The 25328-nt window shown below is 49.7% G+C and overlaps 4 non-coding genes across 4 annotated transcripts; 1 reads left to right on the forward strand and 3 right to left on the reverse strand.

Moving 5' to 3' along the window:
- Positions 1-5599: 5599 nt before the first annotated feature.
- On the reverse strand, positions 5600-5672 carry trnak-uuu (transfer RNA lysine (anticodon UUU)). The gene has a single exon. It is a non-coding gene; the product is annotated as a tRNA-Lys (tRNA).
- A 2483-nt stretch (positions 5673-8155) lies between these two features.
- On the forward strand, positions 8156-8228 carry trnak-uuu (transfer RNA lysine (anticodon UUU)). Its single transcript has one exon. It is a non-coding gene; the product is annotated as a tRNA-Lys (tRNA).
- Positions 8229-19522: 11294 nt separating this feature from the next.
- trnak-uuu (transfer RNA lysine (anticodon UUU)) lies at positions 19523-19595 on the reverse strand. The gene has a single exon. It is a non-coding gene; the product is annotated as a tRNA-Lys (tRNA).
- Positions 19596-23813: 4218 nt separating this feature from the next.
- trnak-uuu (transfer RNA lysine (anticodon UUU)) lies at positions 23814-23886 on the reverse strand. The gene has a single exon. It is a non-coding gene; the product is annotated as a tRNA-Lys (tRNA).
- Between the last annotated feature and the right edge of the window lie 1442 nt (positions 23887-25328).

Here is a 25328-nt window from a genome sequence, read left to right on the forward strand (position 1 = left end):
TTTCGATTCTCTGTTGACTCAATTCATCACCTCCCTGGACATCCAAGGCACTTTTACCCTTATATCCCCGTCCTCCCTTCTGACGGCAACAGACCTTTCCTGTAGTTAGTGACGTACATCATTCCTGGAATTCCTCTGAGCAGGATCCCTCCCCCCCACCCCCGACCACAGCCTAAAAACTGGGCAGCACTTTAATCAAACATCATATAAAAGAAATTTTCAGTCCAGCTGCGCGGCAACGACGGCCACGTGCGCGGGGGCATTTCAGTTACTGCGCGGCCGCGCACCTGCGCAGCCTAGAGGGGGCAGTGGTGTAGAAGGTCAGAAACTTTATAAGTTTCTTGGCGGTATCGTATCAGAGGATCAAACGCTGTTGCAAAGAAAGCACGGCAGGTGCCCGTACTTTCTTCAAAGTTTGCCCAATATCAGCGCGGCGTCTAAAAACTTTGAGCAACCCCCGCAGCTGCACAGTGGAGAGCATCCTGTACGGCCTGGTGTGCCCAAGAACGGAAAAGCCTACGAAAATAATGGACGCAGCCCAGTCCATCACAGCCCTCATCTACGAGGAAGCAAGGACCACCACCAACCTGGTCCTGGTCTCTTCTTGCTGCAGCCATCGGGAAGGAGGTGCAGCAGCCCTATGTCCCACACCACCGGGTTCGGGACCAGTAATTACCCTTCAACCATCAGGTTTCCTGAACCCAAGGGTGTCGTCAGGGTAATTTCTGCCCGCCTTGTGAAATGCCACGTCCCCACGCTGAGCGCGCTGAAATGCTTCTTAAAACAGGCCGATCGTGCGGGGAGACCTCAGCAGGCATGGCAGCATCACCGGGGAGAAATAACGAGCCCCCTGAACGGGAAAAGAAGATGGAAAATGGAAGAGCTCCTTTCGACTCTCATAAATAGAAAATAGAAATGCGAAAGTAAGGTAGTGCAAAAAAAAAACCGAGAGGCAGGTCCGGATATTTGGAGGCTAGGGCCCAGATCCGGGTCAGGATCCGTTCAGCAGTCTTATCACAGTCGGAAAGAGGCTGCTCCCAAATCTGGCTGTACGAGTCTTCAAGCTCCTGAGCCTTCTCCCGGAGGGAAGAGGGATGAAAAGTGTGTTGGCTGGGTGGGTTGTGTCCTTGATTATCCTGGCAGCACTGCTCCGACAGCGTGCGGTGTAAAGTGAGTCCAAGGACGGAAGATTGGTTTGTGTGATGTGCTGGGCCGATAGAACAGGGGGCAGAGATAGTGATAGAAACAGAGAGACAAAGAAAGAGAGAAAAAGGAAGAGAGAGACAAAGAAAGAGCGAGAGAGTGAGAGAGATGGATTGGGAGAGATAGAGATATATATATCTATATAAATATATGGAGAGAGAGAGAGATAGAGAAAGAGATAGATAGATAGATAGAGAGAGAGAGAGACAGAGAGAGAGAGATAGATAGATAGATAGATAGATAGAGAGAGAGAGAGACAGAGAGAGAGAGAGAGAGAGAGAGAGAGAGAGAGAGAGAGAGAAGCACTAATACAGATACAACAGAGTGCAGGCAAGTAACTAGGAAGATCTTAATTTGAAGATGTTCAAGGAAGCCTCGAAGAAGGAAGTCGAAATGATTCCTTTTCATAGACGCCACCCGACCTGCTGAGTTGCACCAGCATTGCGTGTGTGGGTGTGCGTACGTCCGTGGCTTTGGATTTCCAGCATCTGCGGAACTGCTGGTGCCCAAGGTCTCTTCGCTGAGGTCGCTTGGGAGGCCAGGGATTCCATCATCCTGACCACGCCGCCATGTTGAAGCTCCAGCTCTGCAGTCCCCTCAGCCATGCAGGTGCGGGCAGCCCAGCCGGGCGTCGTTTCCCTGCTGAGGCCAAGCTGCACAACACAGGACGGATGGTGGAACACTTCAGACGGAGCTACCATCCCGCGCGCACTGTCACAAAATAACAGCAGCGGGCCTCCCCGAGTGGTGTGGCCTGCAGGTGGACCGGTCGACACCAAGAGCGCGGGACAGATTTATGTCAGACGGTACAACGTTACCGACAGGACTGTAATGAGACAAGCAGGCGTATAAATATGCGAGCGACACACACACACACACACACACACACACACACACGCGAAATGCTGGAGGAACCCAGCGGGCCAGGCAGCAACTGCGGGAAAAGAGGAAACAGTCGACGTTCCGGGGCCGAGACCCTTCGACAGGACTGGAGAAAAAAGAAGATGAAGAGTAGATTTACAAGGTAGGGGCAGGGGAGAGAGAAACACAAGGTGACTGGTGAAACTGGAAGGGTGGGAGGGTAGGGGTGCAGTAAAGAGCTGGGAAGTCGAAGGGTGAAAGCGATACAGGGCTGGAGAAGGGGGAATCTGATGGGAGAGGACAGAAGGCCATTGAAGAAAGAAAACGGGAGGGGTGGGGGGAACACCAGCTTTTTCTTTAACTTGCAGGTCCCTGCACTGTACTGTCGGGGCAAAATAACATGCTTCGCGCTGCAGGTCAGTGATTGTAAGCCCGATTTTCTGATTTACTGTCCCTGGCTGCGTGTGAGAGCGACGGACCCGTTTCGCAGACGGAGCCTCGCCGGTGTAGGTGAAGGGTGTAAATCATAAAGTCATTCAATTCTATTCAATGCAATACAATACGCCATAAACCGCAATTCTTAACCTCAGCAGCAGAGGACGCGAGAGGTCAATTCAACAATTGCAGGCAGTCCGCTGACGATCTGATACATACCAGCGGGGTAAGAGCTGTCGGTACGTGTATTCCGAATCTGCATCTTCACCCCGATGGGGGAGAGAGGAGATGAGAGAATGTCCCGGGTGGGTAGGGTGGGGGTGGTGGTCTTTGATTACGCTAGCTGCTTTACTGATGCACCCTTTTTTCGCCACCAGCCGGCTGATTAGATTAGATTCGATCAGATTCAACGTTATTGTTACTGTGCCGAGTACAGATACAGAGCCAATGAAATGCAGTTAGCGTCTGACCAGAAATGCAGAAGAATAGTGTTATTCACAAAATAACTGCGAAAAAAAAAGTGCTACAACACACAAATATAAAAGTACTGAGACAGTACAATACGGGTGCAATACTGCTTAGCGCTGTGATGTGAGGTTCAGCAGGGTCTCAGCCTCAGGGAGGAAGCTCTTCCTGTGCCTGCTGGTGCGGGAGCGGAGGCTCCTGTAGAGCCTACCGGATGGGAGGAGAGTCGTCGTCGTGGCTATCCCTCGAGGTGGAGGATGATGGTCTTCGTTCTGTTTATCTACATATGGGCTCTCAAATGGCTTGAGAGTCCAATCTTGGGTTTGAAAGTTCTTCCGCATTCAGTCCAGGTAGTTCCAGGTGGCAGATCGGGCTTTGGTTGTTGCTGCATCTCTTTCCATTTTGTTCTCTTTTCTTCTAATTCTGCACATCTGTTGGCTTCGAAAGTTGCTGTTCCTTCTCGGATGGTGGCTTGCCAGAGTTTCAAGTCCTTAGCGTTGCTCTCCCAATTGCTGATGTCGATGTTACATTTCTTCATGGTGGCTTTTAAAACGTCTTTGAATCTCTTCTGTTGTCCGCCTCTTTTACGTTTGCCTTATTTAAGCTGGGAGTAGAAGATTTGTTTCGGCAGACGTTCGTCTTTCATCCGAACAACATGACCGCTCATTCTTAGTTGGCTCAGTAAACCCGATTTTCTGATTCACTGCCCCTGGGCGCGTGTGAGAGCGGCGGACCCGGTCCGCAGACGGAGCCTCGCCGGTGCAGTGGGGTTAGTCCGCCAGCAGAGGGCGCGCTGGCAGCCGTGAGGCGGCGACTGGATCGCCCAGCCACACCCAGGCAAAACGCTGGAGGATTCTCAGCCAGGCCGCGGAGCGCCGATGGAAAAGAGTTGAGTCGGGACCCTTCAGCAGGGCTCCTGGTTGGTGACTGGATAGCTCAGTCGGGAAAGCAGAAGTGGTTTATTAGGAGACTGCCCGGATTAAAAAGCACGACCATACGAGGATGGGATGAGAGAACCTCCGAAGGGCTTCCCTCTTTGGAGAAAAAAAACAGAGGACGAGGGGTGACTCAATCGAGGCGTGCAGGATGAGGAGCGGCAGAGTTTGAGTGAACCGCAGGAGGAGGTTGTTATCTCCGCCCAGAGCGGAAATAGGCGATGGGTGGGGGTATAACTTTAAGGAGTTCGGAGGAAAGTATCGGGGGATGTCAGAGGTGTTTTTTTTCCCACACACAGGGAGCGGTAGGCGCCTGGAATGCGCTGCCAGGGCTAGTGGGAGAGGCTGAGACATTAGGGCCATTTAAGGTAGGTACTCTGACATCGGCGTATAGACGATAGAGAAAAAAAATGGAAGGCCGCGTGGTGGTGGTCGGGGGGGGCGGGGTGGGTGGGGGGTGTGGTTGGGGGGTAGGATTGATCTCGGAGCTGACTAAATGTGGACCGCTCTCCTGTTCTACGCCGACAACTGGACGGCGTTTCCTGATTCCCGAACGGACCAAAAAACGGAGTCCCAAGTTTTGTTGGCCGGCAGTCCAAAGAGGGCATTCCAACCGAGCCATGGGACGCTGCAGCACAGAGCCAGGCCCTGAGGCCCATCTGTGCCGTGATGTACTGCCTGGACCCCTCGAACCACAATTGGACCACAGCACCCCCATAGTGACCCACCCGCCAACCCCTCTCCCCAACCCATCCACGTACTTAGCCGAACTTCTCTGAAGTGCCGCAATCGTAGCTGCATCCACCACTTCCGCCGGCAGCTCCTTCCGCACTCGCGCCGCCCTCTGAATGAAGAACTTTCCCCTTAACATTTTCACCTTTCAAAGGTCTCAATAAGTACATTTGATGTCGGAGAAATGTATACAATATACATCCTGAAATTCTTTTTCCGCGCAAACATCCACGAAGACAGAGGAGTGCCCCCAAGAATGAATGAAAGCTGAATGTTAGAACCCCAAATTTCCCACCCCCCGGCAGCACACCCCTCCCACGCACAAGCAGCAACAAAGCAACGACACCCCCAACCCGCCAGCGAAAATGCAATGGCGCCCCCTACCGAGCACTCAAGCGCTCAGCAACGTATCAATAAAGACACAGACTGGCAGTCTCCCAAAGACTACTCGTTCACCCGGCATTCAACATACCTCAGGCGCTCTCTCTCTCCCCCCCCCTCTCTCTCTCTCTCTTTCCCCCTACTAAGGGAGAAAGCGCTGTCCCCGTTTCACAGCGAGAGGGGAGACACAACAAGCAACTCGCTGATTTACGATGTTGCCAATGTCACCCGTAAGCCCAGACCTCTAGTTCCAATCTCACCCAGAATCAGTGGGGCGGCACTTTCCCCCGCCCCTCTCCTCCCCCCCCGCAATAGATGCTGCCTGACCTGCTGAGTTCCTCCAGCATTTTGTGTGTGTTGCTTTGGATTTGTAGCATCTGCAGATTTTCTCTCGTTCAGTGGGGAAAATCCTGCTTGCATTAACCCTAACGACACCCTTGTACATTGGACTCCTATGCAATCTTTCCCTATAAATCAGGTTCCCGTTTTCTGCATTTCAATCTTACTGAGAGATCTTCGGTGTAGGTAGGCGATTGCATTTCATGGGCTGGCTGAGAACGTAATGATGGACGCAACAATAAAGTCAGCGCCTGAACAGGGACTTGAACCCTGGACCCTCAGATTAAAAGTCTGATGCTCTACCGACTGAGCTATCCAGGCTCTGTACTGGATGCTGTAGAGAAAAACATTCACAAATATAGCATTCTACTTCGAGAGAAAGTGTAGTGTAGGTTGAAAGATCGACAGAGACAACAGCGCCTCTTTCACCTCAGAAGCTTGATATGGAGCCCCAAATCCTAAGGACTTTCCACAGGGGCACAATTGAGAGCATCCTGACTGGCTGCATCACTGCCTGGTATGGGAACTGTACTTCCCTCGATCTCAGGACTCTGCAGAGTGTAGTGCGGACAGCCCAGTGCATCTGTAGATTCCCACTATTCCCACTATTCAAGGCCTTTACAAAGACAGGGGTGTAAAAAGGGCCTGAAGGATCATTGGGGACCCGAGTCACCCCAATCACAAACTGTTCCTGCTGCTACCATCCGGGAAACGGTACCACAGCCAGGACCACAGCCTCCGGGACAGCTTCTTCCCACTCGGCCATCAGATTGATTAATTCGCTCAATTGTATGTCTATGTTATACTGACTGTCCTGTTGTACGTACTATTTATTACAAATTACTGTAAATTGCACGGTGCACATTTAGACGGAGAGCTAACGTAAAGATTTTTACTCCTCATGTATGTGAAAGATGTAAATCATAAAATCATTCAATTTTATTCAATGCACTGACGGACTTTTACTGCTGTACCATTGAGAGCATACTCACCAACTGCATCTCAGTGTGGTATGGCAATTGTCCCGTACCGGACCGCAAAGCACTCCAGCGTGTGGTGAAAACTGCCCAGCAGATTATCGGCACCCAATTGCCCACCATTGGGAACATCGACCATAAACGCTGCCTGGGCAGGGCGAAAAGCATTATCAGGGATGCATCTCACCCTGACCATGGACTTTTTACTCTCCTCCCATCCGGTAGGCGCTACAGGAGCCTCCGCTCCCGCAACAGCAGGCACAGGAAGAGCTTCTTCCCTGAGGCTGTGACCCTGCTGAACCTCACATCACAGTGCTAAGCAGTATTGCACCCGTATTGTACTGTCTCAGTACTTTTATATTTGTGTGCTGTAGCACTTACTTTTTATTCGCAGTTATTTTGTAAATAACACTATTCTTTGCATTTCTCGTCAGATGCTAAATGTATTTCATTGGCTTTGTATCTGTACTCGGCACAATGACAATAAAGTTGAATCTAACCTAATCTAATCTGATATAATAAACTGCAATTCTTAACCTCACCAGCAGAGGGCGTGAGAGGTCAATTCAACAATTGCAGGCAGTCCGCTGACGATCTGATACATACCAGCGGGATAGGAGCTGTCGGTACGTGTATTCCGAATCTGCATCTTCACCCCGATGGGCGAGGGGAAATGAGAGAATATCCCGCCAAGTCCTTCTCCTGGCCCCTTCTGTCTCTCCTAATTTAATTCTTAAGCTCCTTCCTGCTAGCCTTAAATTCTTCTAGATCCCTATCATTACATAGCTTTTTGAACCTTACGTAAGCTTTTCTTTTCTTCTTGACTAGATTTTCAGCAGCCTTTGTACATCACGGTTCCTGTACCCTACCATCCTTTCCCCGTCTCATTGGAACGTACCTATGCAGAACGCCATGCAAATATCCCCTGAACATTTGGCACATTTCTGCTGTACATTTCCCTGAGAACATCTGTTCCCAATTTATGCTTCCAAGTTCCTGCCTGATAGCTTCATGTTTCCCCTTACTCCAATTAAACGCTTCCATAATTTGCCGGGTCCTATCCCTCTCCAATGCTATCGTAAAGGAGATAGAGTTGCAATCACTATCTCCAAAATGCTCTCCCACTGAGAGACCTGACATCTGACCAGGTTCATTTCCCAATACCGGATCAAGTACAGCTTCTCCTCTTGTAAGTTTATCTAGATATTGTGTCAGGAAACATTCCTGAACACATCTAACAAACTCTACCCCATCTAAACCCCTTGCTGTAGGGAGATGCCAATCAATATTTGGGAATTGAAATCTCCCACCACGACAACCCTGTTATTATTACACCTTTCCAGAATCTGTCTCCCTATCTTCTCCTCGATGTCCCTGTTCCTGTTGGGTGGTCTATGAAAACACCCAGTAAAGTTATTGATCCCTTACTGTTTCTAACTTCCACGCACAGAGACTCAGTAGACAATCCCTCCATATCTTCCTCCTTTTCTGCAGCCATGACACTATCTCTGATCAGTTGTGTTCCAACAGGATCCAATAATCCAAGAACTTGAAACTAAATGCGAAAGTTGATCAGCTCGTGATTAGGCAGGGCGTGACAGGCTACGGGAAAAAGTCCAGAGAATTGGGGTTGAGGAAAATAGATTAGCCATGATGAAATGGCGGAGCAGTCTCGATGGGCCGAATGGCCTAATTATGTTCCTACTTCTTTTGATCTTATGATTTTTTATCATAATTAACCAATTTACTAACTGATCACACCAAAGAACACAGGCGGTGGAGCGGGGCATATCCGGCAGCAGAGGGCGCGCCTGGCAGCTCTCGGAAGCCTGGGTAGCTCAGTCGGTAGAGCATCAGACTTTTAATCTGAGGGTCCAGGGTTCAAGTCCCTGTTCAGGCGCTAAATTTTTTAAACTCCCGTTTCCAGCACGTAAAACAAGTGGGAGTAATTTCAAAGGAAAAACAACTGGAATTCTGCAGATGCTGGAAATTCAAGCAACACACATCAAAGTTGCTGGTGAACGCAGCAGGCCAGGCAGCATCTGTAGGAAGAGGTGCAGTCGACGTTACGGGCCGAGACCCTTCGTCAGGACTAACTGAAGGAAGAGTGAGTAAGGGGGAGGGGGAGATCCAAAATGATAGGAGAAGACAGGAGGGGGAGGGATAGAGCCAAGAGCTGGACAGGTGATTGGCAAAAGGGATATGAGAGGATCATGGGACAGGAGGTCTGGGAAGAAAGACAAGGCGGGGGGGGGGTGACCCAGAGGATGGGCAAGGGGTATAGTCAGAGGGACAGAGGGAGAAAAAGGAGAGAGAGAAAAAGAATGTGTGTATATAAATAAATAACGGATGGGGTACGAGGGGGAGGTGGGGCTTCAGCGGAGGTTTGAGAAGTCAATGTTCATGCCATCAGGTTGGAGGCTATCCAGACGGAATATAAGGTGTTGTTCCTCCAACCTGAGTGTGGCTTCATCTTTACAGTAGAGGAGGCCGTAGATAGACATGTCAGAATGGGAATGGGATGTGGAATTAAAATGTGTGGCCACTGGGAGATCCTGCTTTCTCTGGCGGACAGAGCGTAGGTGTTCAGCAAAGCGGTCTCCCAGTCTGCGTCGGGTCTCGCCAATATATAAAAGGCCACATCGGGAGCACCGGACGCAGTATATCACCCCAGCCGACTCACAGGTGAAGTGTTGCCTCACCTGGAAGGACTGTTTGGGGCCCTGAATGGTGGTAAGGGAGGAAGTGTAAGGGCATGTGTAGCACTTGTTCCGCTTACAAGGATAAGTGCCAGGAGGAAGATCAGTAGGGAGGGATGGGGGGGGGGGACGAATGGACAAGGGAGTTGTGTCGGGAGCGATCCCTGCGGAATGCATCAGTGGGGAGGGATGGCGGGGACGAATGGACAAGGGAGTTGGGTAGGGAGCGATATCAGTGGGGAGGGATGGGGGGGACGAATGGACAAGAGAGTTGCGTAGGGAGCGATATCAGTGGGGAGGGATGCGGGGGACGAATGGACAAGGGAGTTGCGTAGGGTGCTCCCCATGTGGCCTTTTATATATTGGCGAGACCCGACGCAGACTGGGAGACCGCTTTGCTGAACATCTACGCTCTGCCCGCCAGAGTAAGCAGGATCTCCGAGTGGCCACACATTTTAATTCCACATCCCATTCCCATTCTGACATGTCTATCCACGACCTCCTCTACTGTAAAGATGAAGCCACACTCAGGTTGGAGGTACAACACCTTATATTCCGTCTGGGTAGCCTCCAACCTGATGGCATGAACATCGACTTCTCTAACTTCCGCTAATGCCCCCCCTCCCCCTCGTACCCCATCTGTTACTTATTTTTATGCATACATTCTTTCTCTCTCTCTCCTTTTTTCGCTCTGTCCTTCTCACTATACCCCTTGCCCATCCTCTGGGTCCACCCCCCCCTTGTCTTTCTCCCTGGGCCTCCTGTCCCATGATCCTCTCATATCCAATTTTGCCAATCACCTGTCCAGCTCTCGGCTCTATCCCTCCCCCCTCCTGTCTTCTCCTATCATTTTGCATCTCTCCCTCCCCCTCCCACTTTCAAATCCCTTACTCACTCTTCCTTCAGTTAGTCCTGACGAAGGGTCTCGGCCTGAAACGTCGGCTGCACCTCTTCCTAGAGATGCTACCTGGCCTGCTGCGTTCACCAGCAACTTTAATGTAATTTCAAAGGACATGCGTGCGACAGCGTTTTTATCGGGAAAGAAGGATGGGCAGTCCGACAGAAGGTGCCAGAGTTCAGCGCATCACGGGGAGTAACCTCCCCTGCCTGGACTCCGCGCACATCGGACATTCCTCCCAGCCTATAATTGGGCAGATGATGCGGAAGTTTCAATGCAAGTACCCGCAACCTCAAGGACAGCTTCTATCCCTCCAGGAATGAAAGGGTTGTCATGCGAGGAACATTTGATAGGTCTGGTTCTGTACCCGGTGGAGTTTATAAGGATGAGGGGGGATCTGATTGAAATCTTTCGAATATTGAAAGGCCTGGACTTGCTAGATGTGGAAAGGATGTTTCCCATGGTGGGGGAGTGTAGGACAAGGGGGCACAGTCTCAGGATAGAGGGGCGTCCATTTAAAAGATAGATGTGGAGAAATTTTTTTGCAGAAGGTGGTGAATTTTTGGAATTTGTTACCACAGGCAGCTGTGGAGGCCAGGTCGTTAAGGGTATTTAAGTAATAGATTGACAGGTTTTGGATTGGCCTCGGCATCAAAAATTACAAGGAGAAGGCCGGGAATAGGACTGAGAAAGGGCGGAAAGGATCGGCCATGATTGAATGGTGGAGTCGGCTCAATGGGCCAAATGGCCTAATTCTGCTCCCCTGTCTTCTGGTGTTATGGCATTAGATCCTGAACGGAGGTTTACCAGGATCCCGCTGAACTAGTAGGCATGTTCTGTGTGGAGAGGATGGGCAGACTTGGGTTGTTTGTATCTGGAAAGGCGGAGGCTAGGGGTAGTCTGATAGAAGGTTATAAGACTAGGAAAGCCATAGGGTAGCGTAACACAGGCAGTATCTGTTTCCCACGTTTGAAGTGTCTCATTCCCGCTGAGAGGAAGAACTTTATAAGGAGATGTGCGGGGCAAGCATTTTTTTTTACATAGCGAGTGATTGGTGCCAAGGGTGGTAGTGGAAGCAGACATGAAAAGATGTTCAAGAGGATCATAGATAGGCTCGTGAAAGGGCAGGACATTGCAGGGTATGTAGAATGGATTAGTTTTGTTGGGCGTCGATTGTGATTTCGATTGCATTTAGTCAGCAGGAAAGGATAGGCTGTGCTATGTTCTCTGCGCGATGTACAGGATAACGTTATCTCTGTGCATATGAGCATCACAGCCCAATTTACGAAGACACGGCACCAAAGGAAAACAAGCGGTGCAGCTGCGTTAGCCCGACAGCAGAGGGCGCACTTTGCAGCATTTGGCCGAACGACCGGATGGCTCAGTCGGTGGGACATCGAACTTTTAACCTGAAGGTCCGGGGTTTAAGTCCCTGTGCAGATAAATCCACGTTCCCAACGGATCCGTGATGGGAACGGCGACGGCGTATATATCGAGAAAGAAAGGCCGGCAGTCGGAAAGCATCGGCAAGAGCTCATAAATCTACGGCGCTCTTTTAATCGGAAAACTGCTCGATACCATCACCATTCTTTATAGCTGCACCATAAAATGCATCATGATTTCGCACGACAGAAAAGGTGACCAAAATGCGGAGGTGTTGGGCACCCAACTCAGCACATCACGGAAACCATGGACTCTGTCTACACTTCTCACTGCCTCAGTTTTCTTTTCGTGTCACCCCAGGCAGCCGGCAATTCTTGACTGGCGCGAGGTGTCTGGATTGGTCTCCTTTCGGATTAACCGATAAAACGGAACATCAATAAAGCTCACCTCTGTCCCAGGATATTGACGGACTTTTACCGCTGTACCATTGAGAGCATACTCACCAACTGCATCTCAGTGTGGTATGGCAGTTGTCCCGTATCGGACCGCAAAGCACTCCAGCGTGTGGTGAAAACTGCCCAGCGGATTATCGGCACCCAATTGCCCACCCTTGGGAACATCTACCATAACCGCTGCCTGGGCAGGGGGAAAAGCATTATCAGAGATGCATCTCACCCTAACCGTGGACTTTTTAAATGCGCTGGAGCAGCTTTTGGCCGTCTCCGAACAACAGTCTTTCATGATCGCGACATCCGAACAGACACCGAAATGTTCGTGTACAAAGCAGTGGTGATCCCATCGCTCCTGTGTGCATCAGAAACCTGGACAACATACCAACGACATCTGAAGGCACTTGGAAAGTTCTATCAACGCTGTCTTCGAAACATCTTAAATATCAGCTGGGAAGATAGAAGAACCAACTTCAGCTGCTAAATGAAACAAAAACAACAAACACTGAAGCCCACGTCATCAGGAACCTGCCAAGATGGAGCGGCCATGTTGTTTGGATGAAAGAAAACCCCAAGGCATTGTACATGTCTGTGAAGAGCAAGAGGATAAGACGTGAGAGAATAGGACCAATCAAGTGTGACAGTGGAAAAGCGTGTATGGAACCGGAGGAAATAGCTGAGGTGCTTAATGAGTACTTTGCTTCAGTATTCACTACGGAAAAGGATGTTGGTGATTGTCGGGATGACTTACAGCGGACAGAAAAGCTTGAGCATGTAGATATTCAGAAACAGGATATGCTGGAGCTTTTGGAAAGCATCAAGTTGGATAACTCTCCGGGACCGGAGGAGATGTGCCCTAGGCTACTGTGGGAGGCCAGAGAGGAGATTGCTGAGCCTCTGGCGATGATCTTTGCATCATCAATGGGGACGGAAGAGTTTCCGGAGGATTGGAGGGTTGCAGCTGTTGTTCCCTTATTCAAGAAAGGGAGTAGGGATAGCCTAGGAAATTATGGACGTGTGAGTCTTACTTCAGTGGTTGGTAAGTTGATGGAGAAGATCCCGAGAGGCAGGATTTATGAACATTTGGAGAGGCATAATATGATTAGGTATAGTCAGCACGGCTTTGTCAAAGGCAGGTCGTGCCTTACGAGCCTGATTGAAGTTTTTGAGGATTTGACTAAACACATTGATGAAGGAAGAGCAGTAGATGCAATGTATATGGATTTCAGCAAGGCATTTGATAAGGTAACCCATGCAAGGCTTATTGAGAAAGTAAGGAGGCATGGGATCCAAGGGGACATTGCTTTGTGGATGTAGAACTGACTTGCCCACAGAAGACAAAGAGCGGTTGTAGACGGGCCATATTCTGCATGGAGGTCGGTGACCAGCGGTGTGCCTCAGGGATCTGTTCTGGGATCCGTTCTCTTCGTGGATTTTATAAATGACTTGGATGAGGAAGTGGAGGGATGTGTTAGTAAATTTTCTGATGATACAAAGGTTGGCGGTGTTGTTGATAGTGTGGAGGGATGTCAGACCCCACTTGGAGTACTGTGCTCAGTTCTGGTCACCTCACTACAGGAAGGATGTGGAAACCATAGAAAGGGTGCAGAGGAGATTTACAAGGATGTTGCCTGGATTGGGGAGCATGCCTTATGAGAATAGGTTGAGTGAACTCGGCCTTTTCTCCTTGGACCTGATAGAGGTGTATAAGATGATGAGAGGCATTGATCGTGTGGATAGTCAGAGGCTTTTCCCCAGGGCTGGAATGGCTAGCACAAGAGGACACAGGTTTAAGGTGCTTGGAAAAGACGATAGGGTCTTTTAAGAGACTCCTAAATAAATAACGGATGGGGTACGAGGGGGAGGTGGGGCATTAGCGGAAGTTAGAGAAGTCAATGTTCATGCCATCAGGTTGGAGGCTACCCAGACGGAATATAAGGTGTTGTTCCTCCAACCTGAGTGGCCACACATTTTAATTCCACGTCCCATTCCCATTCTGACATCTCTATCGACGGCCTCCTCTACTGTGAAGATGAAGCCACACTCAGGTTGGAGGAAATCACCTTATATTCCGTCTGGGTAGCCTCCAACCTGATGGCATGAACATTGACTTCTCAAACTTCCACTAATGCCCCACCTCCCCCTCGTACCCCATTCGTTATTTATTTATATACACACATTCTTTCTCTCACTCTCCTGTTTCTCCCTCTGTCCCTCTGACTATACCTCTTGCCCATCCTCTGGGTTCCCCCCCCGCCGCCGCTTGTCTTTCTCCCTGGGCCTCCTGTCCCATGATCCTCTCATATCCCTTTTGCCAATCACCTGTCCAGCTCTTGGCTCAGTCCCTCGCCCTCCTGTTTTCTCTTATAATTTCGGATCTCCCCCTCCCCCTCCCACTTTCAAATCTCTTACTAACTCTTCCTTCAGTTAGTCCTGACGAAGGGTCTCGGCCTGAAACGTCGACTGTACCTCTTCCGAGAGATGCTGCCTGGCCTGCTGCGTTCACCAGCAACTTTGATGTGTGTTGAAAGAAATTAGGTACTGTTAGAGCTCTCGAACGTTACAAGGGCGCCAGGAAGGAGCTCAAGAATGAAATTTGGAGAACCAAAGGGGCCATGAGAAGCCCCTGGCGGGTAGGATTACGGAAAACCCCGAGGCATTCTACAAGAATGCAAAAGAGCAAGCGGATGAGCTGTGTGAGAATAGGAGCGATAGTGGAAAAATGATGCATGGAGCAGGAGAAAGGCAGCCGAGGGCTTAATGAATACTTCGCTTCAGTATTCACAGTGGAAATCACCTTGACAGTTGTGGAGATGACTTACAGCGGACCGAAACAGTTGAGCATGTAGATGTTAAGAAAGAGAATGTGCTGGGCGTTTTGAAAGGCATTATGATAGATAGGTTGCCGGGTCCTGACGAGATATACCCCAGACTACTGTGGGAAGAGAGGGAGGAGATTGCTGAACCTCTGGAAATGCTCTTAGCATCATCAATAGGGACGGGAGAAGTACCACGGGATTGCAGGGTTGCAAATATTGCTCCCTTTTTCAAGAAGGGGAGTAGAGTTAACCCGTGAAATTATGGACCAGTGAGTCTTACTTCAGTGATGGGAAAGTTGTTGGAGGAGATGCTGAGAAGCAGGATTTATTTGCATTTGGAGAGACATAATGTGATTCAGGATAGTCAGCATGGATTTGTCAAGGGCAAGTCATGCCTTACGAGCCTGATTGAATTATTTGAGGAAGTAACAAAACACAGTGTTGAAGGTCGAGATGTAGTGTATATGGATTTCAGGAAGGCATTTGATAAGGTTCCCCATGCAAGGGTTATTCAGAAAGTAATGAGACATGGGATCCAAGGAGACATTGCTTTGTGCATCCAGAACTGGTTTGCCCACAGAAGGCAAATGGTAGTTGTAGATGGCTCACGTTCTGCACGGAGGACAGAGACGAGGCATGTTCTACAGGGATCTGTCTGGTACCCCTCCTCATTCTGATTTTTATAAATGACCTGGATGAAGAAGTAGGAGGGTAGCTTAGTACCTTTGCTGATGGCACAAAGGTTGGAGGTGTTGTGGATTGTGTGGAGGGCTGTCAGAGGTTACAGCGGGGCATCGATAGAATGCAAAACTGGGCTGAGAAGTGGAAGATGGAGTTCAACCTGGTGAAGTGTGAGGTGTTTCATTTTGGTAGGTCAAATATGATGACGGTATGTGGCATTAATGGTAAGACCCTTGGCAGTGTGGAAGATCAGAGGGATCTTGGGGTCCGAGTCCATGTGACACTCAAAGCTGCTGAGCAGGTTGACTCTGTGGTTAAGAAAGCGTCTGGTGTGTTGGCCTTCATCAATCGCGGGAGTGAGTTCAGGAGCCGTGAGGTAATGTTACAGCTACATAAGTCCTTAATTATACCCCACGTGGAGACCTGTGTTCAGTTCTGGTCACCTAACGACAGGAAGGATGTGGACACTATAGAGAGTGCAGAGGAGATTTACCAAAATGTTGCCTGGATTGGGGAGCGTGCCTTCTGAGAATAGGTTGAGTGAACTCGGCCTTTTCTCCTTGGAGCGACGGAGGATGAGAGGTGACCTGATAGAGGTATATAAGATGATGAGAGGCATTGATCGTGTGGATAGTCAGGGCTTTTTCCCAGGGCTGAAATGGCGAACACGAGAGGGCACATTTTTAAGGTGTTTGGAAGTAAGTACAGAGGAGATGTCAGGGTTAAGTTTTTCACACAGAGTGTGGTGGGTGCGTGGAGTGCACCGCCAGTGACAGTAGTGAAGGCGGATACAATAGGGTCTTTTCAGAGACCCTCAGATAGGTAGATGGAGATTGGAGAAATAGAGGGGCTATGCGGTAGGGTAATTCTGGGCAGTTTCTTGAGTAGGATTCATAGTCGGCACAACATTGTGGGCCGAAGGGTCTGTGATGCGCTGTAGGTTTCCGTTCTGAGTTCTCAATGCACCCGACATCTTGGCCCTCAGAGCCGCCGGGGGGCGACGAAATCCACAGATTCCCCACCCTCTGGCTGAAGACCTTCCTCCACGTCTCATCCCAGGAGATCATTACGAGGTCGCCTGCAGGGAAACTTATCAGACGAGAACGCGGAATTCCTTTTGGACATTGCTGCGGAAGTTGCGGCGTCGGGATCACGCACGGCGGAAGCCATGCTGAGGTAGGTTGTTGCAAGGGTCAACATTCATGTCCGGGGGTGGTGGGGGAGGGGGAAAGTGTCAGATGAACAGTCTTGTAACAACCGGGTAGAAGCTGCCCTCGAGTCTGGTGGTGCCTTTTCTAACGAATCTGGGAAGAGAGGCAGTGTGTCAAGAGACAGGCTCCATGGAGTGGAGAGGCTGGTGTCCCTGGTGCTGCGCCGACAACTCTCTGCAGTTTCTGCTTTGGGGCGTTACCGATTCATGACGCATCCGGATTGGCTGCCCTCAAGTGACGCGTTGGTGACGTTCTCGAGCATTATTTCCATTAACAAGTTCGCTGCAGGTATACGGACGCATGTTGGTTCTCCCCGTCTTCCCGTCTCTCTTTCTAGATTAATAATAAACTGACGCACACATCTCCTTTTAAGAGCACTCCTTCTTACTTTAACTGTAAATATCCATCTATTTAAAAAAAAATGTTTCGTGCCTACAATGTGGATTTAAAATTCAGCGCCTGAACAGGGACTTGAACCCTGGACCCTCAGATTAAAAGTCTGATGCTCTACCGACTGTGCTATCCAGGCATCGAGTAAACTATTGCCAGGCGCGCCCTCTGCTGTCAGCGTAACCACACTACACCGCTTGTGTGGTTAGTTGGTAAATTGCGCTGCTGTTGTGAGATCATAAGACAGAGGAGCGGAATTAGGCTGTTCGGCCCATCATGGGTATATATTTCCCTGTCAATTGCAGTCTCCTGCCTTCCCCCGATAACCGTTCAAGCCCTAATTGAAGAATAGGGAGTTAGATTGAAGAGGGAGTTAGATATGGCCCTTGTGGCTACGGGGATCAGGGGGTATGGAGGGAAGGCTGGGGCGGGGTTCTGAGTTGGATGATCAGCCATGATCATAATAAATGGCGGTGCAGGCTGGAAGGGCCGAATGGCCTACTGCTGCACCTATTTTCTATGTTTCTAATAAACCATCCCCCTCTGCCTTAAACACGTTCAGCCGGCCCAGGGCATGGATTCTGCAGATTCGCCACGCTTTTTGTTTTGGGTCTCGGCCGAAAGGTCGACTGTACTTTTTTCCCACAGATGCTGCCTGGCCTGCTGAGTTCCCCCAGTATTTGTGTGTATGTGTGTGTGTGTGTGTGTGTGTGTGTGTGTGTATGTGTGTGTGTGTGTGTGTGTGTGTGTGTGTGTGTGTGTGTGTGTTGCTTGGATTTCCTGCGATCGCAGACTTCCTCTTGCTTTTAATACTTGTCCTTGGTTCTGATTGGAACAAACCTGCTCAATACTCTGAGTATTTGCTCGTCAAAGATGCGGACTTGGCCAAAAAACAAAACAAAAAAGAAAAAGATAGAGAAATTGTTCCGAATTGATATCAGCCATTCCCGCCAAATGCTCCTGCAATTTCCTCTTGCGCCAATTTCTCTCTCGCAGGGACAATAAAGGTCTTATCATCCCTGTGAGTTGTTGCGTAATGTTTCAATATTCTTGCCGCCTTTCGTCCAGTCGGGGACCAGGTCCATTTATGGGGTGCATATAACTGTGTTCGGGAAAGCGCCTGAACAGTGACTTTAACCATGGTTTCAACAGGTACATTTAATGTCAGAGAAATGTACACAATATACATCCTGAAATTCTTCTACTTCGCAAACATCCACGAAAACAGAGCAGTGCTCTGAAGAATGAACGGCAGTTCAATGTTAGAACCCTAAAGCAACCCCCAGCTCCCCCCTCCCACGCAGAGGAGCAGCGAAGGGATCACCCCTCCCCCATCATCGGCGCTCCCCACCGAGCACTCGAGCGTGCAGCAAGTATCAATGAAGACACAGACTTGCAGTACCCCAAAGACTACTCCTTCACCCGGTATTCGACATACCACAGGCTCTCTCTCTCTCCCTAATAAGGGGGAAAGAGGTGTCCCCGTTCCACAGTAAGAGGGGAGACATAACAAACAACTCGCAGATTTATGGTGTTAAAAATCTGTTGTGTCGCTCTTTCCGAGCTCTGTGCCCAAAGACCGCGGGTCTCTGGGCACACAGCCTGCAGCCAGCTCGCTGCCTTCTATCTTCCGTGTCCCATGGCGCATCAGGCGGCGGCACCGACCTCAAGTGCGCCCGCCTCCAAAGCCACGAAAATCCGGCACCCTGAAGGCGCAGTAGTCTGCCAGGCCGCGTCCTTGGGATATGGAAAAGCGGCTGGTGGTGAGGCCCCGAGATCGGGTCCCATTTCCGCAAAGAGCCGAGTTCAGCGTGTAGCTCCAGGTCAGGCTCTTTAAAAGAACCTCGAAAGATAGAAATAGAGCTGTTTCCAAAGATGTAAGCAAAGGAGTCGCCGTTCGTCCTCCGCCCAAAATGGAATCTCTGATTATAAGTCTGATGCTCTACCTACTGGGCTATCCAGGACCTCTCCGGGTCGTATTTCAGTGGCTGAGAAAACGCAGTGCAAATCGACAAATAATGTGTGGGATCTTGGCGCGGTAGATTGAGAGATCTAGAATCATTTTTTTTTTATTGTACAAGAGGTCCGTTCACGATCTCGATAATATCTGGGTGGAAGCTGCCCTTGAGCCTGGCGGAAGTCTGCATCTTCTGTCCGGTGGGAAGGTGAGAAGAGAGAATGCCCAGCGTGGGTTGGGTATTTGATTTTCCTGACTCCGTGACTGAGGCGGTGATAAGTGCGGACAGGTTCCATGGAGGGGACGCTGGTTTTCGAGGGATGCCCGGAGCTGTGTCGACAACTGTCGGCAGTTTTTTTGTCTGTCGCCTGTCTGCGTTACTAAGTCAGGACGCCCTGCGCCGTGGCTGCGGGTAATGGCGTGCCAATGAAAATTGGTGCTGTTATCGACCAGATTTTCTATTGAAAGAGCGCTGTTGTTCTATGAAATCTGAAAAATGCGCACAAAATGCTGGAGGAAGTCAGTAGGCCAGGCAGCAAATATGGAAAAGAGTAAACAGGCCTAGACCCTTCATTATGAACACTTGCCGCTTCTCCCTGGCCGTCTGTCTTGCTTTCTCGATCAGCTCCTTTGAAATTAGTCCTTCTTACTTTAAATGTATCGGTTTTATTTATGTTTCGTGCTGGAAATGTGGGTTTAAAATTTAGCGCCTGAACAGGGACTTGAACCCTGGACCCTCAGATTAAAAGTCTGATGCTCTACCGACTGAGCTATCCAGGCTTCCAGCAAACTGCTGACTGGCGCGCCCTCTACCGTCGGCGTAACACCGCTACAACGCTTGTATTCTTTCGTGCGGTTACATCGATCGATAGATGATCGATACTTTATTGATCCCAAAGGAAACTACAGTGTCACAGTAGCCTTACAAGTGCACAGATGTACAAATATTAGAAGAGAAGTAGAAATAATAAAACGTAAGTGACCTCAAACAGGCTAACAGGAGGGGTCATCCCTTCGCCGGCCGTAGGTTGACTGATTATGGAGCCAAATGGCCGAGGGTAAGAATGACGTCGTATAGCGCTCTTTGGAGCGGCGCAGTTGTCTCAGTCCAAAAGACTAAATTTGGTTAGTGAGTAAATCGGGCTATTATTACAAGAGCGTAAGACCATAAGAGATAGGAGAAGAAGTAGGCCATTCAGCCCATCGAGTCTGCACCGCCATTCTATCACGGCTGCTGTATTCCGCCCTAAAGCGCAATCCCCTGCCTTTCCCCCCGTAACCTTTGACGCCCTGACTAGTCTAATCAAGGACCAATCAACCTCCACTTTAAATGCACCCAGTGTCCTGGCCCCCACAGCCGCTGGTGGCAACGAATTCCACGGATTGAAGAAATTGTCGCCGGTACAGTCAGAACGTTGTAAGACTTAGAACACGCTGTTGTACTTCGGTCCATCATGCGCTGCTGCACCAATTAAGGTTGCAGTCAAATGCCCCTCCAAAACAATCCCTTCCACTCTCACAATAACCATACCTTTCCAATGACCGTATCCTGCCCTTGCGCAGGAGTATCTATAAGCCTCCTGTATACCTCCATATATCTGCCTCCGACACCACCTCTGACAGCAAATTCCAGGGACCCAGCACTCAGAGAAATGCTGTTCCGCGCATCTGCTTAGAAACTCTCTCCTCTCACCTTCTTCTTCGTCATGTGCCTTGCGCGTTACACGCTTGGGTATTCATGGCTTTCACATCGAACGATCCCTCGCAGTCAGTGATATCTCGCACACTTACATCTGTTAGTTCTTTCACAGTGTCCATATATTTTCTTCTTTGCCCTCCACTTCCGCGTTTCCCAGCCATCCAGCCTTGTAATGTCAGGCATTCTCATTCTCCTTTCCTGATGACATGGCCCAGGAATTTAAATTTCCTCTCGTTTAATGTTCTCACTAAAGATCTTTTTGTATGGGCACGTTGGAGTACTGTCTCATTAGTTACCCTATCTCTATATGATAGTTTCAGCATTCTTCTGAGAAACCACATTTCTGTTGCTTCCAAGTTTCTTTGAAGTTCTGGTGTTACAGTCCATATTTCGGAAGGATACAGCAAGTTGACCAGATGTAACATTTTAGTAGCCTGAACCTCTCACCTTAAATCCACGATATCCAGTATTATATACTTGAAACATGGATGGAAAATATATCGTCTCCACCTATTCTTTCTGTGCTTATAAGAGGAATAGATAGTGGATAGCCAGCGCCACTTCCCCAGGGCACCACTGCTCAATACAAGAGGACATGGCTTTAAGGTAAGGGGTGGGAAGTTCAAGGGGGATATTAGAGGAAGGTTTTTTATGGGTTGGTGCGTGGAATGCACTGCCTGAGTCAGTGGTGGAGGCAGACACACTGGTGAAATTTAAGGGACTACTAGACAGGTATATGGAGGAATTTAAGGTGGGGGCTTATATGGGAGGCAGGGTTAGAGGGTCGGCCGAAGGGTCTGTACTGTGCTGTACTGTTCTATCTTAATTTTATATATCTCTACCTGGTTTCCTGTCAGTGTCCGACCTTCCAGATAAAATACTTTAATACATCCCACCCCCACTCCCCCTTGTCGGACATGCCCTGTAATTCACGCAGCGTCCTGGTAAATCTCGACGTCAGCCTCTACAAAGCCGCTCGCTAGAGGACGACGAAAGTGAACTCCATGCTCCGGGTGAGGTCTGACACGAGTTCCACAAAGCTCCAAACGCGACTTCCCAACTCCCGGACTCAGTATCTCGACCGGTAAAGGCACACCTGGAAATGCCTTCTCTCCTGATCTTGTCAGCCCGCACAGTCACTTTCAGGGGGGAAAGCGGACCTCGACCCCCGAGATCCCCCCAGGGTCTTGCCACTAACTGATTGCATCTACATTTGGTGTCCTGAAGTGTAACATTGCACATTTGGCAGCTTTAAACTCCACCTGATATACCCCGCCCCCAACTCCGCACGCAACACCCCCCCCCCCACGCCCATAACTGTAATGGGTCTAATTAACATTGTGCCTTTCATGACGTTCAGATAATTCGCCAAACTTTCCTGCAAAACACAAAGTCCAATCCAGTTGTGTAAAAAGGGCCTGAAGGATCACTGGGGACCCGAGTCACCCCAACCACAAACTGTTCCAGCTGCTACCATCCTGGAATCGGTACCGCAGCATAAAAGCCAGGACCAACAGGTTCCGGGACAGCTTCTTCCACCAGGCCATCAGACTGATGAACGCACGCTGATTTGAGTGTATTCCTATGTTACATTGACTGTTCTATTTATTGTAAACTATTATAAATTACTATGATTGCACATTGCCCATTCAGATAGACACGTAATGTAAATATTTTTTTTCAATTCAAACAATACCCGCCCAAACTTTATCCACTACCTCTGTCACCACCTTGAAAACCTGAACGGTTTGTAAGACATGGCTTACCCGGACAGACACCGTGTTGGCGCTCCCTAATTAGGCCAACGCTGCCCAAGCTCTCATAGATCTTATCTCCAAGAATGGCCAGGGTGGGTGGGGTCTTTGATTATTCTTGCTGCTTTCCTAAGTCAATGGGAATTGTAGACAGGCTCCCTAGAAGGGAGGCTGGTTTTCCAGATGCGCTGAGTTGCGTCCATATCTCTGTAAAATGTTTGCTACCTTCTATGTCGTAATAACTCATGATGCATCCGGATTGGCTGCTTTCAGTTGCGCGTCTGTAACAATTGGTGACGTTGCTCGATTGAAAGAACGCTCCAGGTCCGTCACCTTCTGCCGCTTCTCTCTGTCCGGAGGGGAGGGCGTTGGCGGCGGACCCAAATGCAAGACACAGACGCTGAAGAACGAGGAACAGGACTTAACTAGAGAGCTGGGACAAGAACACAGACTTGGGCTAGGACATTGGCTACGCAAGCGGGACCAGGACAAGGAATTGGGAACTAGGAGCCTGGGCTTGGACTCCGAGCCAGAGACTGGACAAGGACCCAGAACCAGGGTTTTCGCTCGGGCTCGGACTCCGGAGCTAGACGAAGACATGACGTGGTCTTGGGAGACAGGACTAGGCGAGGCTACCGGACAGAACGAGGGAACTCCAGCACAGGACGAGGCATATGTATAGGACGGGCATACGAAGCCTTGACTCGGACAGGACAAGGTTGTAGGATCGTGGCTAGGACTGGACGAGACCCGGAAACCTTGACTTGGTCGAGGGTGAGACAGAAACGTGGAGCCTTGGTCGAGGGAGAAAAAGGGACATGGAACAGAGAGCCGGGACCCCTCCTTGGAAATAGGACGTAGGGCCGGGACTCATGCACAGAACACAGAGCCGGGACCGCTCCTCGGGTACAGGACGTAGGGCCGGGACTCATTACAGAGAATGCAGAATGCGACGAGACGGTTTCCAACACTAGGTAGCGGCAGACGGCCGGACCTACCTAGCGAAGGCGTGGATACAGACAGTATTCAACACTAGATAGCGGCACATGGCCAGACATACCTTGTGAAGGCGTGGGCACAGCGACAGTTCAAAACAACGATAGACAGTTCCGTATCTGGCTCCGGCGATTCAACTAGACAGCCGTGCAGGCGAGGGTTACAGGCGAGGCAAGGCTTCAGACGAGGCAAGGCGAAGCAAGGCGAGGCATCAGGCAAGACTTCAGGAGGAAGGGGCAGACAAGGGATACAGACAGGGGGTTTGGGCAGGAACAATCCAGCAGCCCAAGGCGAATCCTGAAGCTAGTTATGAAGACAGCCCAAACGAGAATCAGCTGCCTCAACCGAAACCGGGGAAACCCGAAAAACTGGAACATGGACCGGACCGTGAACTGGAATGACATGACATTGTTTTCATGACACTTCCTTTCTCGATGAAGAGAAGGTGTCGTAAACGACTCCTTTCAAATGACTGCGTTTAACTTGTAAATGTAAATGCGCATTGTTAATTTCAGTGCTTCGTGCTGGAAATGTTAATTTAAAATTCAGCGCCCGAACAGGGACTTGAACCCTGGACCCTCAGATTAAAAGTCTGATGCTCTACCGACTGAGCTATCCGGGCTTATAGTCTCCTGGTGCCGGGCGGGCCCTCTGAAGGCGGATGGACCTTCCTACACCGCTTGTGTACTTCCGTGTGGTTAGTTAATAAAGTGGTACGTGGCGCGCCCCCTGCTGTCGGCGTAACCCCACTGCACCGCTTGTGGTCTTTCGCGTGATTAGTTTGTAAATGGGGTGGTTATTTTGCGAACATTGGACCATAAGGCATAGGAGCCTTCTGGACAATTCGGCCCATCGAGCCTCTGTGCTATTTCAACATGGCTGATCTATTTTCCTCTGACCCCCATTCTCCTGCCTTCCTCCCCTAACCATTTCTACCAAGAACCTATCGACTTTCGCATTAACTATCCCCAATGACTCGGCCTTCACAGCCGTCCGTGGCCATGAGGACCACACATTAACCCCCCTCTGGCTAAAGGCATCTCATCCAAGCACACCGCTGTACGCACATCAGTGCATCGAGGTCGCCAACAGGGAAAGTATCAGAAGAGAATGCTGGACTCCATTTTGATTATTGTAGTGAAAGCGACCGAAATGGCGCACAGGTTAACGAGGTAGATTGTTACGGCAAAAATCCGCATTCCAGCCCGGTCGTCTTGGACCAACGGGGTAAAAACTGGAGAGTCCGATTGTAAAGCGTTGCGCCAGACTGAGTGGGGATAACGGATCTGAGAACAGAGTCATTCTGGACAGGAATCAGAATCGGGTTTATTATCACCGGCATGTGACGTGAAATTTGTTAACTTAGCAGCAGCGGTTCAATGCAATACGGAATACAGAAGAAGAGGGGGGAAATAATACATATATCAAGTACAGTATATGTATAATGAGTAGATTAAAAATCGTGCAAAAATAATATATATTAAAAAAGTGAGGTGGTGTTCATGGGTTCAATGTCCATTTCGGAAATCGGATGGCAGAGGGGACGAAGCTGTTCCTGAATCGCTGAGTGTGTGTCTACAGGCTTCTGTATCTCCTACCTGATGGTAACAGTGAGAAAAGGACATGCCCTGGGTGCTGGAGGTCCTTAATAATGGACGCTGCCTTTCTGAGACACCGCTCCCTGAAGACGTCCTGGGTACTTTGTAGGCTACTGCCCAAGATGGAGCCGACTAGATTTACAACCCTCTGTAGCTTCTTTCAGTCCTGTGCATTAGCCCCTCCATACCAGACAGTGATGCAGCCTGTCAGAATACTCTCCACGGTACAACTATAGAAGTTTTTGAGTGTATTTGTTGTCATACCAAATCTCTTCAAACTCTTAATTAAGTATGGTCGCTGTCTTGCCTTCTTTATAACTGCATCGATATGTTGGGACCAGGTTCGATCCTCAGAAATCTTGACACCCAGGAGGTTGAAACTGCTCACTCTCTCCACTTCTGATCCCTCTGTGAGGATCGGCATGTGTTCCTTCGTCTTACCCTTCCCGAAGACCACAATCAGCTC

The sequence above is a fragment of the Mobula hypostoma genome, chromosome 31 (genome assembly GCF_963921235.1).
Source record: "Mobula hypostoma chromosome 31, sMobHyp1.1, whole genome shotgun sequence".
Taxonomy (NCBI): Eukaryota; Metazoa; Chordata; class Chondrichthyes; order Myliobatiformes; family Myliobatidae; genus Mobula; species Mobula hypostoma.